Here is a 16201-nt window from a genome sequence, read left to right on the forward strand (position 1 = left end):
TTTTTCTCTCATTTCACAGTCTGTTTCCTAGTGCCGGTTTGAAGTTCCTGCCGTTTTCACTGTAAAACCGAGTTGGAGCTTGTACCTCCCCATATATATGTATGGAATGGAGTTTGCAACTGAAAAGAAACTTTGTGTTCCCAACAAGCTAGGTGAAGGACGGCTTTCACACACACATATCTCTCAGAACTGAGCAAGTGGAGAGACGTTCGTTCATCTAGCACCAAGGGAACGGGTTGCAGGAGACACTTTTTCTCTGCTTTCTCAGTCTGTTTCCTAGTGCCGGTTTGAAGTTCCTGCAGTTTTCACTGTAAAACCGAGTTGGAGCTACTACCTCCCCATATATATGTATGGAATGGAGTTTGCAACTGAAAAGAAACTTTGTGTTCCCATCAAGATATGTGAAGGACTGCTTTCACACACACTTATCTCTCAGAACTGAGCAAGTGGAGAGACGTTCGTTCATCTAGCACGAAGGGAACGGGTTGCAGGAGACACTTTTTGTCTGCTTTCTCAGTCTGTTTCATAGTGCCGGTTTGAAGTTCCTGCAGTTTTCACTGTAAAACCGAGTTGGAGCTACTACCTCCCCATATATATGTATGGAATGGAGTTTGCAACTGAAAAGAAACTTTGTGTTCCCAACAAGCTAGGTGAAGGACGGCTTTCACACACACTTATCTCTCAGAACTGAGCAAGTGGAGAGACGTTCGTTCATGTAGCACCAAGGGAACGGGTTGCAGGAGACACTTTTTCTCTGCTTTCTCAGTCTGTTTCCTAGTGCCGGTTTGACGTTCCTGCAGTTTTCACTGTCAAACCGAGTTGGAGCTAGTACCTCCCCATATATATGTATGGAATGGAGTTTGCAACTGAAAAGAAACTTTGTGTTCCCAGCAAGCTAGGTGAAGGACGGCTTTCACACACACTTATCTCTCAGAACTGAGCAAGTGGAGAGACGTTCGTTCATCTAGCACCAAGGGAACGGGTTGCAGGAGACACTTTTTCTCTGCTTTCTCTGTCTGTTTCCTAGTGCCGGTTTGAAGTTCCTGAAGTTTTCACTGTCAACCCGAGTTGGAGCTAGTACCTCCCCATATATATGTATGGAATGGAGTTTGCAACTGAAAAGAAACTTTGTGTTCCCAACAATCTAGCTGAAGGACGGCTTTCACACACACTTATCTCTCAGAACTGACCAAGTGGAGAGACGTTCTTTCATCTAGCACCAAGGGAACGGGTTGCAGGAGACACTTTTTCTCTGCTTTCTCAGTCTGTTTCCTAGTGCCGGTTTGAAGTTCCTGCAGTTTTCACTGTCAAACCGAGTTGGAGCTACTACCTCCCCATATATATGTATGGAATGGAGTTTGCAATTGAAAAGAAACTTTGAGTTCCCAACAAGCTAGGTGAAGCACGGCTTTCACACACACTTATCTCTCAGAACTGACCAAGTGGAGAGACGTTCGTTCAACAAGCACCAAGGTAACGGGTTGCAGGAGACACTTTTTCTCTGCTTTCTCAGTCTGTTTCCTAGTGCCGGTTTGAAGTTCCTGCAGTTTTCACTGTCAAACCGAGTTGGAGCTAGTACCTCCCCATATATATGTATGGAATGGAGTTTGAAACTGAAAAGAAACTTTGTGTTCCCATCAAGATATGTGAAGGACGGCTTTCACACACACTTATCTCTCAGAACTGAGCAAGTGGAGAGACGTTCGTTCATCTAGCACGAAGGGAACGGGTTGCAGGAGACACTTTTTGTCTGCTTTCTCAGTCTGTTTCCTAGTGCCGGTTTGAAGTTCCTGCAGTTTTCACTGTAAAACCGAGTTGGAGCTACTACCTCCCCATATATATGTATGGAATGGAGTTTGCAACTGAAAAGAAACTTTGTGTTCCCATCAAGATATGTGAAGGACTGCTTTCACACACACTTATCTCTCAGAACTGAGCAAGTGGAGAGACGTTCGTTCATCTAGCACGAAGGGAACGGGTTGCAGGAGACACTTTTTGTCTGCTTTCTCAGTCTGTTTCATAGTGCCGGTTTGAAGTTCCTGCAGTTTTCACTGTAAAACCGAGTTGGAGCTACTACCTCCCCATATATATGTATGGAATGGAGTTTGCAACTGAAAAGAAACTTTGTGTTCCCAACAAGCTAGGTGAAGGACGGCTTTCACACACAATTATCTCTCAGAACTGAGCAAGTGGAGAGACGTTCGTTCATGTAGCACCAAGGGAACGGGTTGCAGGAGACACTATTTCTCTGCTTTCTCAGTCTGTTTCCTAGTGACGGTTTGACGTTCCTGCAGTTTTCACTGTCAAACCGAGTTGGAGCTAGTACCTCCCCATATATATGTATGGAATGGAGTTTGCAACTGAAAAGAAACTTTGTGTTCCCAGCAAGCTAGGTGAAGGACGGCTTTCACACACACTTATCTCTCAGAACTGAGCAAGTGGAGAGACGTTCGTTCATCTAGCACCAAGGGAACGGGTTGCAGGAGACACTTTTTCTCTGCTTTCTCTGTCTGTTTCCTAGTGCCGGTTTGAAGTTCCTGAAGTTTTCATTGTCAACCCGAGTTGGAGCTAGTACCTCCCCATATATATGTATGGAATGGAGTTTGCAACTGAAAAGAAACTTTGTGTTCCCAACAATCTAGCTGAAGGACGGCTTTCACACACACTTATCTCTCAGAACTGACCAAGTGGAGAGACGTTCTTTCATCTAGCACCAAGGGAACGGGTTGCAGGAGACACTTTTTCTCTGCTTTCTCAGTCTGTTTCCTAGTGCCGGTTTGAAGTTCCTGCAGTTTTCACTGTCAAACCGAGTTGGAGCTACTACCTCCCCATATATATGTATGGAATGGAGTTTGCAATTGAAAAGAAACTTTGAGTTCCCAACAAGCTAGGTGAAGCACGGCTTTCACACACACTTATCTCTCAGAACTGACCAAGTGGAGAGACGTTCGTTCAACAAGCACCAAGGTAACGGGTTGCAGGAGACACTTTTTCTCTGCTTTCTCAGTCTGTTTCCTAGTGCCGGTTTGAAGTTCCTGCAGTTTTCACTGTCAAACCGATTTGGAGCTAGTACCTCCCCATATATATGTATGGAATGGAGTTTACAACTGAAAAGAAACTTTGTGTTCCCATCAAGATATGTGAAGGACGGCTTTCACACACACTTATCTCTCAGAACTGAGCAAGTGGAGAGACGTTCGTTCATCTAGCACGAAGGGAACGGGTTGCAGGAGACACTTTTTGTCTGCTTTCTCAGTCTGTTTCCTAGTGCCGGTTTGAAGTTCCTGCAGTTTTCAATGTCAAACCGAGTTGGAGCTACTACCTCCCCATATATATGTAAGGAATGGAGTTTGCAACTGAAAAGAAACTTTGTGTTCCCAACAAGATAGGTGAAGGACGGCTTTCACACACACTTATCTCTCAGAACTGAGCAAGTGGAGAGACGTTCGTTCATGTAGCACCAAGGGAACGGGTTGCAGGAGACACTTTTTCTCTGCTTTCTCAGTCTGTTTCCTAGTGCCGGTTTGAAGTTCCTGCAGTTTTCACTGTCAAACCGAGTTGGAGCTAGTACCTCCCCATATATATGTATGGAATGGAGTTTGCAACTGAAAAGAAACTTTGTGTTCCCAGCAAGCTAGGTGAAGGACGGCTTTCACACACACTTATCTCTCAGAACTGAGCAAGTGGAGAGACGTTCGTTCATCTAGCACGAAGGGAACGGGTTGCAGGAGACACTTTTTGTCTGCTTTCTCAGTCTGTTTCCTAGTGCCGGTTTGAAGTTCCTGCAGTTTTCACTGTCAAACCGAGTTGGAGCTACTACCTCCCCATATATATGTATGGAATGGAGTTTGCAATTGAAAAGAAACTTTGAGTTCCCAACAAGCTAGGTGAAGCACGGCTTTCACACACACTTATCTCTCAGAACTGACCAAGTGGAGAGACGTTCGTTCAACAAGCACCAAGGTAACGGTTTGCAGGAGACACTTTTTCTCTGCTTTCTCAGTCTGTTTCCTAGTGCCGGTTTGAAGTTCCTGCAGTTTTCACTGTCAAACCGATTTGGAGCTAGTACCTCCCCATATATATGTATGGAATGGAGTTTACAACTGAAAAGAAACTTTGTGTTCCCATCAAGATATGTGAAGGACGGCTTTCACACACACTTATCTCTCAGAACTGAGCAAGTGGAGAGACGTTCGTTCATCTAGCACGAAGGGAACGGGTTGCAGGAGACACTTTTTGTCTGCTTTCTCAGTCTGTTTCCTAGTGCCGGTTTGAAGTTCCTGCAGTTTTCAATGTCAAACCGAGTTGGAGCTACTACCTCCCCATATATATGTAAGGAATGGAGTTTGCAACTGAAAAGAAACTTTGTGTTCCCAACAAGATAGGTGAAGGACGGCTTTCACACACACTTATCTCTCAGAACTGAGCAAGTGGAGAGACGTTCGTTCATGTAGCACCAAGGGAACGGGTTGCAGGAGACACTTTTTCTCTGCTTTCTCAGTCTGTTTCCTAGTGCCGGTTTGAAGTTCCTGCAGTTTTCACTGTCAAACCGAGTTGGAGCTAGTACCTCCCCATATATATGTATGGAATGGAGTTTGCAACTGAAAAGAAACTTTGTGTTCCCAGCAAGCTAGGTGAAGGACGGCTTTCACACACACTTATCTCTCAGAACTGAGCAAGTGGAGAGACGTTCGTTCATCTAGCACGAAGGGAACGGGTTGCAGGAGACACTTTTTGTCTGCTTTCTCAGTCTGTTTCCTAGTGCCGGTTTGAAGTTCCTGCAGTTTTCACTGTAAAACCGAGTTGGAGCTAGTACCTCCCCATATATATGTATGGAATGGAGTTTGCAACTGAAAAGAAACTTTGTGTTCCCATCAAGATATGTGAAGGACTGCTTTCACACACACTTATCTCTCAGAACTGAGCAAGTGGAGAGACGTTCGTTCATCTAGCACGAAGGGAACGGGTTGCAGGAGACACTTTTTGTCTGCTTTCTCAGTCTGTTTCATAGTGCCGGTTTGAAGTTCCTGCAGTTTTCACTGTCAAACCGAGTTGGAGCTACTACCTCCCCATATATATGTATGGAATGGAGTTTGCAACTGAAAGGAAACTTTGTGTTCCCAACAAGCTATGTGAAGGACGGCTTTGACACACACTTATCTCTCAGAACTGAGCAAGTGGAGAGACGTTCGTTCATGTAGCACCAAGGGAACGGGTTGCAGGAGACACTTTTTCTCTGCTTTCTCAGTCTGTTTCCTAGTGCCGGTTTGACGTTCCTGCAGTTTTCACTGTCAAACCGAGTTGGAGCTAGTACCTCCCCATATATATGTATGGAATGGAGTTTGCAACTGAAAAGAAACTTTGTGTTCCCAGCAAGCTAGGTGAAGGACGGCTTTCACACACACTTATCTCTCAGAACTGAGCAAGTGGAGAGACGTTCGTTCATCTAGCACCAAGGGAACGGGTTGCAGGAGACACTTTTTCTCTGCTTTCTCTGTCTGTTTCCTAGTGCCGGTTTGAAGTTCCTGAAGTTTTCACTGTCAACCCGAGTTGGAGCTAGAACCTCCCCATATATATGTATGGAATGGAGTTTGCAACTGAAAAGAAACTTTGTGTTCCCAATAATCTAGCTGAAGGACGGCTTTCACACACACTTATCTCTCAGAACTGAGCAAGTGGAGAGACGTTCGTTCATCCAGCACGAAGGGAACGGGTTGCAGGAGACACTTTTTGTCTGCTTTCTCAGTCTGTTTCCTAATGCCGGTTTGAAGTTCCTGCAGTTTTCAATGTCAAACCGAGTTGGAGCTACAACCTCCCCATATATATGTAAGGAATGGAGTTTGCACCTGAAAAGAAACTTTGTGTTCCCAACAAGATAGGTGAAGGACGGCTTTCACACACACTTATCTCTCAGAACTGAGCAAGTGGAGAGACGTTCGTTCATGTAGCACCAAGGGAACGGGTTGCAGGAGACACTTTTTCTCTGCTTTCTCAGTCTGTTTCCTAGTGCCGGTTTGAAGTTCCTGCAGTTTTCACTGTCAAACCGAGTTGGAGCTAGTACCTCCCCATATATATGTATGGAATGGAGTTTGCAACTGAAAAGAAACTTTGTGTTCCCAGCAAGCTAGGTGAAGGACGGCTTTCACACACACTTATCTCTCAGAACTGAGCAAGTGGAGAGACGTTCGTTCATCTAGCACGAAGGGAACGGGTTGCAGGAGACACTTTTTGTCTGCTTTCTCAGTCTGTTTCCTAGTGCCGGTTTGAAGTTCCTGCAGTTTTCACTGTAAAACCGAGTTGGAGCTACTACCTCCCCATATATATGTATGGAATGGAGTTTGCAACTGAAAAGAAACTTTGTGTTCCCAGCAAGCTAGGTGAAGGACGGGTTTCACACACACTTATCTCTCAGAACTGACCAAGTGGAGAGACGTTCTTTCATGTAGCACCAAGGGAACGGGTTGCAGGAGACACTTTTTCTCTGCTTTCTCAGTCTGTTTCCTAGTGCCGGTTTGAAGTTCCTGCAGTTTTCACTGTCAAACCGAGTTGGAGCTACTACCTCCCCATATATATGTATGGAATGGGGTTTGCAACTGAAAAGAAACTTTGAGTTCCCAACAAGCTGGGTGAAGCACTGCTTTCACACCCACTTATCTCTCAGAACTGACCAAGTGGAGAGACGTTCGTTCAACAAGCACCAAGGTAACGGGTTGCAGGAGACACTTTTTCTCTGCTTTCTCAGTCTGTTTCCTAGTGCCGGTTTGACGTTCCTGCAGTTTTCACTGTCAAACCGAGTTGGAGCTAGTACCTCCCCATATATATGTATGGAATGGAGTTTGCAACTGAAAAGAAACTTTGTGTTCCCAGCAAGCTAGGTGAAGGACAGCTTTCACACACACTTATCTCTCAGAACTGAGCAAGTGGAGAGACGTTCGTTCATCTAGCACCAAGGGAACGGGTTGCAGGAGACACTTTTTCTCTGCTTTCTCTGTCTGTTTCCTAGTGCCGGTTTGAAGTTCCTGAAGTTTTCACTGTCAACCCGAGTTGGAGCTAGTACCTCCCCATATATATGTATGGAATGGAGTTTGCAACTGAAAAGAAACTTTGTGTTCCCAGCAATCTAGCTGAAGGACGGCTTTCACACACACTTATCTCTCAGAACTGACCAAGTGGAGAGACGTTCTTTCATCTAGCACCAAGGGAACGGGTTGCAGGAGACACTTTTTCTCTGCTTTCTCAGTCTGTTTCCTAGTGCCGGTTTGAAGTTCCTGCAGTTTTCACTGTCAAACCGAGTTGGAGCTACTACCTCCCCATATATATGTATGGAATGGAGTTTGCAATTGAAAAGAAACTTTGAGTTCCCAACAAGCTAGGTGAAGCACGGCTTTCACACACACTTATCTCTCAGAACTGACCAAGTGGAGAGACGTTCGTTCAACAAGCACCAAGGTAACGGGTTGCAGGAGACACTTTTTCTCTGCTTTCTCAGTCTGTTTCCTAGTGCCGGTTTGAAGTTCCTGCAGTTTTCACTGTCAAACCGAGTTGGAGCTAGTACCTCCCCATATATATGTATGGAATGGAGTTTGCAACTGAAAAGAAACTTTGTGTTCCCAGCAAGCTAGGTGAAGGACGGGTTTCACACACAGTTATCTCTCAGAACTGACCAAGTGGAGAGACTTTCGTTCATGTAGCACCAAGGGAACGGGTTGCAGGAGACACTTTTCTCTGCTTTCTCAGTCTGTTTCCTAGTGCCGGTTTGAAGTTCCTGCAGTTTTCACTGTCAAACCGAGTTGGAGCTAGTACCTCCCCATATATATGTATGGAATGGAGTTTTCAACTGAAAAGAAACTTTGTGTTCCCAGCAAGCTAGGTGAAGGACGGGTTTCACACACACTTATCTCTCAGAACTGACCAAGTGGAGAGACGTTCTTTCATGTAGCACCAAGGGAACGGGATGCAGGAGACACTTTTTCTCTGCTTTCTCAGTCTGTTTCCTAGTGCCGGTTTGAAGTTCCTGCAGTTTTCACTGTCAAACCGAGTTGGAGCTACTACCTCCCCATATATATGTATGGAATGGGGTTTGCAACTGAAAAGAAACTTTGAGTTCCCAACAAGCTGGGTGAAGCACTGCTTTCACACCCACTTATCTCTCAGAACTGACCAAGTGGAGAGACGTTCGTTCAACAAGCACCAAGGTAACGGGTTGCAGGAGACACTTTTTCTCTGCTTTCTCAGTCTGTTTCCTAGTGCCGGTTTGAAGTTCCTGCAGTTTTCACTGTCAACCCGAGTTGGAGCTAGTACCTCCCCATATGTATGTATGGAATGGAGTTTGCAACTGAAAAGAAACTTTGTGTTCCCATCAAGATATGTGAAGGACGGCTTTCACACACACTTATCTCTCAGAACTGAGCAAGTGGAGAGACGTTCGTTCATCTAGCACCAAGGGAACGGGTTGCAGGAGACACTTTTTGTCTGCTTTCTCAGTCTGTTTCCTACTGCCGGTTTGAAGTTCCTGCAGTTTTCACTGTAAAACCGAGTTGGAGCTAGTACCTCCCCATATATATGTATGGAATGGAGTTTGCAACTGAAAAGAAACTTTGTGTTCCCAACAAGCTAGGTGAAGGACGGCTTTCACACACACTTATCTCTCAGAACTGAGCAAGTGGAGAGACGTTCGTTCATGTAGCACCAAGGGAACGGGTTGCAGGAGACACTTTTTCTCTGCTTTCTCAGTCTGTTTCCTAGTGCCGGTTTGAAGTTCCTGCAGTTTTCACTGTCAAACCGAGTTGGAGCTAGTACCTCCCCATATATATGTATGGAGTGGAGTTTGCAACTGAAAAGAAACTTTGTGTTCCCAGCAAGCTAGGTGAAGGACGGCTTTCACACACACTTATCTCTCAGAACTGAGCAAGTGGAGAGACGTTCGTTCATCTAGCACCAAGGGAACGGGTTGCAGGAGACACTTTTTCTCTGCTTTCTCTGTCTGTTTCCTAGTGCCGGTTTGAAGTTCCTGCAGTTTTCACTGTCAAACCGAGTTGGAGCTAGTACCTCCCCATATATATGTATGGAATGTAGTTTGCAACTGAAAAGAAACTTTGTGTTCCCAACAATCTAGCTGAAGGACGGCTTTCACACACACTTATCTCTCAGAACTGACCAAGTGGAGAGACGTTCTTTCATCTAGGACCAAGGGAACGGGTTGCAGGAGACACTTTTTCTCTGCTTTCTCAGTCTGTTTCCTAGTGCCGGTTTGAAGTTCCTGCAGTTTTCACTGTCAAACCGAGTTGGAGCTACTACCTCCCCATATATATGTATGGAATGGAGTTTGCAATTGAAAAGAAACTTTGAGTTCCCAACAAGCTAGGTAAAGCACGGCTTTCACACACACTTATCTCTCAGAACTGACCAAGTGGAGAGACGTTCGTTCAACAAGCACCAAGGTAACGGGTTGCAGGAGACACTTTTTCTCTGCTTTCTCAGTCTGTTTCCTAGTGCCGGTTTGAAGTTCCTGCAGTTTTCACTGTCAAACCGAGTTGGAGCTAGTACCTCCCCATATATATGTATGGAATGGAGTTTACAACTGAAAAGAAACTTTGTGTTCCCATCAAGATATGTGAAGGACGGCTTTCACACACACTTATCTCTCAGAACAGAGCAAGTGGAGAGACGTTCGTTCATCTAGCACGAAGGGAACGGGTTGCAGGAGACACTTTTTGTCTGCTTTCTCAGTCTGTTTCCTAGTGCCGGTTTGAAGTTCCTGCAGTTTTCACTGTCAAACCGAGTTGGAGCTACTACCTCCCCATATATATGTAAGGAATGGAGTTTGCAACTGAAAAGAAACTTTGTGTTCCCAACAAGATAGGTGAAGGACGGCTTTCACACACACTTATCTCTCAGAACTGAGCAAGTGGAGAGACGTTCGTTCATGTAGCACCAAGGGAACGGGTTGCAGGAGACACTTTTTCTCTGCTTTCTCAGTCTGTTTCCTAGTGCCGGTTTGAAGTTCCTGCAGTTTTCACTGTCAAACCGAGTTGGAGCTAGTACCTCCCCATATATATGTATGGAATGGAGTTTTCAACTGAAAAGAAACTTTGTGTTCCCAGCAAGATAGGTGACGGACGGGTTTCACACACACTTATCTCTCAGAACTGACCAAGTGGAGAGACGTTCTTTCATCTAGCACCAAGGGAACGGGTTGCAGGAGACACTTTTTCTCTGCTTTCTCAGTCTGTTTCCTAGTGCCGGTTTCAAGTTCCTGCAGTTTTCACTGTCAAACCGAGTTGGAGCTACTACCTCCCCATATATATGTATGGAATGGTGTTTGCAACTGAAAAGAAACTTTGAGTTCCCAACAAGCTGGGTGAAGCACTGCTTTCACACCCACTTATCTCTCAGAACTGACCAAGTGGTGAGACGTTCGTTCAACAAGCACCAAGGTAACGGGTTGCAGGAGACACTTTTTCTCTGCTTTCTCAGTCTGTTTCCTAGTGCCGGTTTGAAGTTCCTGCAGTTTTCACTGTCAAACCGAGTTGGAGCTAGTACCTCCCCATATGTATGTATGGAATGGAGTTTGCAACTGAAAAGAAACTTTGTGTTCCCATCAAGATATGTGAAGGACGGCTTTCACACACACTTATCTCTCAGAACTGAGCAAGTGGAGAGACGTTCGTTCATCTAGCACGAAGGGACCGGGTTGCAGGAGACACTTTTTCTCTGCTTTCTCAGTCTGTTTCCTAGTGCCGGTTTGAAGTTCCTGCAGTTTTCAATGTAAAATCGAGTTGGAGCTACTACCTCCCCATATATATGTATGGAATGGAGTTTGCAACTGAAAAGAAACTTTGTGTTCCCAACAAGCTAGGTAAAGGACGGCTTTGACACACACTTATCTCTCAGAACTCAGCAAGTGGAGAGACGGTCGTTCATGTAGCACCAAGGTAACGGGTTGCAGGAGACACTTTTTCTCTGCTTTCTCAGTCTGTTTCCTAGTGCCGGTTTGAAGTTCCTGCAGTTTTCACTGTCAAACCGAGTTGGAGCTAGTACCTCCCCATATATATGTATGGAATGGAGTTTACAACTGAAAAGAAACTTTGTGTTCACATCAAGATATGTGAAGGACGGCTTTCACACACACTTATCTCTCAGAACTGAGCAAGTGGAGAGACGTTCGTTCATCTAGCACGAAGGGAACGGGTTGCAGGAGACACTTTTTGTCTGCTTTCTCAGTCTGTTTCCTAGTGCTGGTTTGAAGTTCCTGCAGTTTTCACTGTCAAACCGAGTTGGAGCTACTACCTCCCCATATATATGTAAGGAATGGAGTTTGCAACTGAAAAGAAACTTTGTGTTCCCAACAAGATAGGTGAAGGACGGCTTTCACACACACTTATCTCTCAGAACTGAGCAAGTGGAGAGACGTTCGTTCATGTAGCACCAAGGGAACGGGTTGCAGGAGACACTTTTTCTCTGCTTTCTCAGTCTGTTTCCTAGTGCCGGTTTGAAGTTCCTGCAGTTTTCACTGTCAAACCGAGTTGGAGCTACTACCTCCCCATATATATGTATGGAATGGTGTTTGCAACTGAAAAGAAACTTTGAGTTCCCAACAAGCTGGGTGAAGCACTGCTTTCACACCCACTTATCTCTCAGAACTGACCAAGTGGAGAGACGTTCGTTCAACAAGCACCAAGGTAACGGGTTGCAGGAGACACTTTTTCTCTGCTTTCTCAGTCTGTTTCCTAGTGCCGGTTTGAAGTTCCTGCAGTTTTCACTGTCAAACCGAGTTGGAGCTTGTACCTCCCCTTATGTATGTATGGAATGGAGTTTGCAACTGAAAAGAAACTTTGTGTTCCCAGGAAGATATGTGAAGGACGGCTTTCACACACACTTATCTCTCAGAACTGAGCAAGTGGAGAGACGTTCATTCATCTAGCACGAAGGGACCGGGTTGCAGGAGACACTTTTTCTCTGCTTTCTCAGTCTGTTTCCTAGTGCCGGTTTGAAGTTCCTGCAGTTTTCAATGTAAAATCGAGTTGGAGCTACTACCTCCCCATATATATGTATGGAATGGAGTTTGCAACTGAAAAGAAACTTTGTGTTCCCAACAAGCTAGGTAAAGGACGGCTTTGACACACACTTATCTCTCAGAACTCAGCAAGTGGAGAGACGGTCGTTCATGTAGCACCAAGGTAACGGGTTGCAGGAGACACTTTTTGTCTGCTTTCTCAGTCTGTTTCCTAGTGCCGGTTTGAAGTTCCTGCAGTTTTCACTGTCAAACCGAGTTGGAGCTAGTACCTCCCCATATATATGTATGGAATGGAGTTTACAACTGAAAAGAAACTTTGTGTTCCCATCAAGATATGTGAAGGACGGCTTTCACACACACTTATCTCTCAGAACTGAGCAAGTGGAGAGACGTTCGTTCATCTAGCACGAAGGGAACGGGTTGCAGGAGACACTTTTTGTCTGCTTTCTCAGTCTGTTTCCTAGTGCTGGTTTGAAGTTCCTGCAGTTTTCACTGTCAAACCGAGTTGGAGCTACTACCTCCCCATATATATGTAAGGAATGGAGTTTGCAACTGAAAAGAAACTTTGTGTTCCCAACAAGATAGGTGAAGGACGGCTTTCACACACACTTATCTCTCAGAACTGAGCAAGTGGAGAGACGTTCGTTCATGTAGCACCAAGGGAACGGGTTGCAGGAGACACTTTTTCTCTGCTTTCTCAGTCTGTTTCCTAGTGCCGGTTTGAAGTTCCTGCAGTTTTCACTGTCAAACCGAGTTGGAGCTAGTACCTCCCCATATATATGTATGGAATGGAGTTTTCAACTGAAAAGAAACTTTGTGTTCCCAGCAAGCTAGGTGACGGACGGGTTTCACACACACTTATCTCTCAGAACTGACCAAGTGGAGAGACGTTCTTTCATCTAGCACCAAGGGAACGGGTTGCAGGAGACACTTTTTCTCTGCTTTCTCAGTCTGTTTCCTAGTGCCGGTTTGAAGTTCCTGCAGTTTTCACTGTCAAACCGAGTTGGAGCTACTACCTCCCCATATATATGTATGGAATGGAGTTTGCAACTGAAAAGAAACTTTGAGTTCCCAACAAGCTGGGTGAAGCACTGCTTTCACACCCACTTATCTCTCAGAACTGACCAAGTGGAGAGACGTTCGTTCAACAAGCACCAAGGTAACGGGTTGCAGGAGACACTTTTTCTCTGCTTTCTCAGTCTGTTTCCTAGTGCCGGTTTGAAGTTCCTGCAGTTTTCACTGTCAAACCGAGTTGGAGCTAGTACCTCCCCATATGTATGTATGGAATGGAGTTTGCAACTGAAAAGAAACTTTGTGTTCCCATCAAGATATGTGAAGGACGGCTTTCACACACACTTATCTCTCAGAACTGAGCAAGTGGAGAGACGTTCGTTCATCTAGCACGAAGGGACCGGGTTGCAGGAGACACTTTTTGTCTGCTTTCTCAGTCTGTTTCCTAGTGCCGGTTTGAAGTTCCTGCAGTTTTCAATGTAAAATCGAGTTGGAGCTACTACCTCCCCATACATATGTATGGAATGGAGTTTGCAACTGAAAAGAAACTTTGTGTTCCCAACAAGCTAGGTGAAGGACGGCTTTGACACACACTTATCTCTCAGAACTCAGCAAGTGGAGAGACGTTCGTTCATGTAGCAACAAGGGAACGGGTTGCAGGAGACACTTTTTCTCTGCTTTCTCAGTCTGTTTCCTAGTGCCGGTTGGAATTTCCTGCAGTTTTCACTGTCAAACCGACTTGGAGCTAGTACCTCCCCATATATATGTATGAAATGGAGTTTGCAACTGAAAAGAAACTTTGTGTTCCCAGCAAGCTAGGTGAAGGACGGCTTTCACACACACTTATCTCTCAGAACTGAGCAAGTGGAGAGACGTTCGTTCATCTAGCACCAAGGGAACGGGTTGCAGGAGACACTTTTTCTCTGCTTTCTCTGTCTGTTTCCTAGTGCCGGTTTGAAGTTCCTGAAGTTTTCACTGTCAAACCGAGTTGGAGCTAGTACCTCCCCATATATATGTATGGAATGGAGTTTGCAACTGAAAAGAAACTTTGTGTTCCCAACAATCTAGCTGAAGGACGGCTTTCACACACACTTATCTCTCAGAACTGACCAAGTGGAGAGACGTTCTTTCATCTAGGACCAAGGGAACGGGTTGCAGGAGACACTTTTTCTCTGCTTTCTCAGTCTGTTTCCTAGTGCCGGTTTGAAGTTCCTGCAGTTTTCACTGTCAAACCGAGTTGGAGCTACTACCTCCCCATATATATGTATGGAATGGAGTTTGCAATTGAAAAGAAACTTTGAGTTCCCAACAAGCTAGGTAAAGCACGGCTTTCACACACACTTATCTCTCAGAACTGACCAAGTGGAGAGACGTTCGTTCAACAAGCACCAAGGTAACGGGTTGCAGGAGACACTTTTTCTCTGCTTTCTCAGTCTGTTTCCTAGTGCCGGTTTGAAGTTCCTGCAGTTTTCACTGTCAAACCGAGTTGGAGCTAGTACCTCCCCATATATATGTATGGAATGGAGTTTACAACTGAAAAGAAACTTTGTGTTCCCATCAAGATATGTGAAGGACGGCTTTCACACACACTTATCTCTCAGAACAGAGCAAGTGGAGAGACGTTCGTTCATCTAGCACGAAGGGAACGGGTTGCAGGAGACACTTTTTGTCTGCTTTCTCAGTCTGTTTCCTAGTGCCGGTTTGAAGTTCCTGCAGTTTTCACTGTCAAACCGAGTTGGAGCTACTACCTCCCCATATATATGTAAGGAATGGAGTTTGCAACTGAAAAGAAACTTTGTGTTCCCAACAAGATAGGTGAAGGACGGCTTTCACACACACTTATCTCTCAGAACTGAGCAAGTGGAGAGACGTTCGTTCATGTAGCACCAAGGGAACGGGTTGCAGGAGACACTTTTTCTCTGCTTTCTCAGTCTGTTTCCTAGTGCCGGTTTGAAGTTCCTGCAGTTTTCACTGTCAAACCGTGTTGGAGCTAGTACCTCCCCATATATATGTATGGAATGGAGTTTTCAACTGAAAAGAAACTTTGTGTTCCCAGCAAGATAGGTGACGGACGGGTTTCACACACACTTATCTCTCAGAACTGACCAAGTGGAGAGACGTTCTTTCATCTAGCACCAAGGGAACGGGTTGCAGGAGACACTTTTTCTCTGCTTTCTCAGTCTGTTTCCTAGTGCCGGTTTCAAGTTCCTGCAGTTTTCACTGTCAAACCGAGTTGGAGCTACTACCTCCCCATATATATGTATGGAATGGTGTTTGCAACTGAAAAGAAACTTTGAGTTCCCAACAAGCTGGGTGAAGCACTGCTTTCACACCCACTTATCTCTCAGAACTGACCAAGTGGTGAGACGTTCGTTCAACAAGCACCAAGGTAACGGGTTGCAGGAGACACTTTTTCTCTGCTTTCTCAGTCTGTTTCCTAGTGCCGGTTTGAAGTTCCTGCAGTTTTCACTGTCAAACCGAGTTGGAGCTAGTACCTCCCCATATGTATGTATGGAATGGAGTTTGCAACTGAAAAGAAACTTTGTGTTCCCAGCAAGATAGGTGACGGACGGGTTTCACACACACTTATCTCTCAGAACTGACCAAGTGGAGAGACGTTCTTTCATCTAGCACCAAGGGAACGGGTTGCAGGAGACACTTTTTCTCTGCTTTCTCAGTCTGTTTCCTAGTGCCGGTTTGAAGTTCCTGCAGTTTTCACTGTCAAACCGTGTTGGAGCTAGTACCTCCCCATATATATGTATGGAATGGAGTTTTCAACTGAAAAGAAACTTTGTGTTCCCAGCAAGATAGGTGACGGACGGGTTTCACACACACTTATCTCTCAGAACTGACCAAGTGGAGAGACGTTCTTTCATCTAGCACCAAGGGAACGGGTTGCAGGAGACACTTTTTCTCTGCTTTCTCAGTCTGTTTCCTAGTGCCGGTTTCAAGTTCCTGCAGTTTTCACTGTCAAACCGAGTTGGAGCTACTACCTCCCCATATATATGTATGGAATGGTGTTTGCAACTGAAAAGAAACTTTGAGTTCCCAACAAGCTGGGTGAAGCACTGCTTTCACACCCACTTATCTCTCAGAACTGACCAAGTGGAGAGACGTTCGTTCAACAAGCACCAAGGTAACGGGTTGCAGGAGACACTTTTTCTCTGCTTTCTC

This window comes from Camelus bactrianus, chromosome 35 (assembly GCF_048773025.1).
Source record: "Camelus bactrianus isolate YW-2024 breed Bactrian camel chromosome 35, ASM4877302v1, whole genome shotgun sequence".
Lineage (NCBI taxonomy): Eukaryota > Metazoa > Chordata > Mammalia > Artiodactyla > Camelidae > Camelus > Camelus bactrianus.